The sequence below is a fragment of the Heptranchias perlo genome, chromosome 20, assembly GCF_035084215.1.
Source record: "Heptranchias perlo isolate sHepPer1 chromosome 20, sHepPer1.hap1, whole genome shotgun sequence".
Classification (NCBI taxonomy): domain Eukaryota; kingdom Metazoa; phylum Chordata; class Chondrichthyes; order Hexanchiformes; family Hexanchidae; genus Heptranchias; species Heptranchias perlo.
In genome coordinates, this window is record NC_090344.1 from 14,153,528 (window position 1) to 14,154,801 (window position 1,274).

Consider the following 1,274-nt stretch of genomic DNA (forward strand, 5'->3'; position numbering starts at 1 on the left):
AAACAAATGTCAAGTTCTGCGAACGAGCAAGAATTTAACATGGAGCTCGGGAGAGATTCCTTCAAATGTCTTGTAAGAGACTGTTGGACACTCGTCTGCTGAAATATCTGTTTGAAGGAGAGAAATGTGGTTGGTTAAATCTGGTTCATATTTATTTGAGCTTCAAACAACATTGAAAAACTGGACCTCGCTCAGAATCAACCGTCAAATATTCCAAAGCGAGAATCATACCGCAAGCCAAACAAGACACCGAGAACAAACCACCGGTAATAAACCACTGCAGCCACTGCACAATTAAGTACCAGCCGCAGCCGATCGGTTATCCTTTAAGATCTCTTCGATCCATCCAATCACGTTTTCTATTCCGATGAAGAGAAATGTCGAGTTGCACACTAACAATTTCCTCCGTTCTCTTTCGCAAACATATCGCTGAACTAAACTTCACAAGTCACTCAGGAAAAATAATTCAGTTCAACAGCATCAGCTTCCGAAGGACCTGCGAGGACAGACTGGCCAAACCTGCGTTCAGTCGTGAAGCTTGTGGGTGTTTTGTCACCCGAAGGGAGAGAGACAGGCCTGTGACAAAGGGCGAAGGCAGGAACTCAGAAATGTGGCCATTCAGGGCCATAAATGGGCAGACAGTCAGTCACAGTCATTGATTCCGACACACAGCCCGGTAGTTGTTCAGTCAGTCGGGGAGCGAGGCCTGCAGCTTGCAAACAAAAAGCCTGAGAAGAAGTCAGCTGGTGCAAAAATAAACACAAACTACCCAACACGCGGGTTAGCCCATAAAGCTAAGATGTCCACATGGCCGGTTAGCTCAGTTGGTTAGAGCGTGGTGCTAATAACGCCAAGGTCGCGGGTTCGATCCCCGTACGGGCCATAAGGTTCCTATTGCAATATTTTGGTAACTTTTAAAAGTTTGGCAGACTTGAGAAACAAGCGAATCCACACAAAATGTCATGAGGTCAATTTTTTGGAGTAACATCCATTAATATGTTTTCTGATCTATCTTTTTGAGGTCCAAAGTGGACGGCCTCAAACCTGCTTACGTTGAAATCCATTTGCCGCAGTTTTGCCCATTCACTTAATCTAGTAATATCTCTCTGTAATCTCATTCTTCCATCCACACTGCTTATAATTCTGTCTATCTTTGTGTCATCGGCAAACTTGGATATGTGGTTCTCGATCCCGTCATCTAATATCAATGAGACCGCCTAAATTGGGGTAAATTCACATTCAGCTTCAATCTCCACATCATCTTGAGACATTTT

The 1,274-nt window shown here is 44.1% G+C and overlaps 1 non-coding gene across 1 annotated transcript; it reads left to right on the plus strand.

The window, feature by feature from the left end:
* Positions 1-809: 809 nt before the first annotated feature.
* Positions 810-883, plus strand: trnai-aau (transfer RNA isoleucine (anticodon AAU)). Its single transcript has one exon. It is a non-coding gene; the product is annotated as a tRNA-Ile (tRNA).
* Positions 884-1,274: the final 391 nt, after the last annotated feature.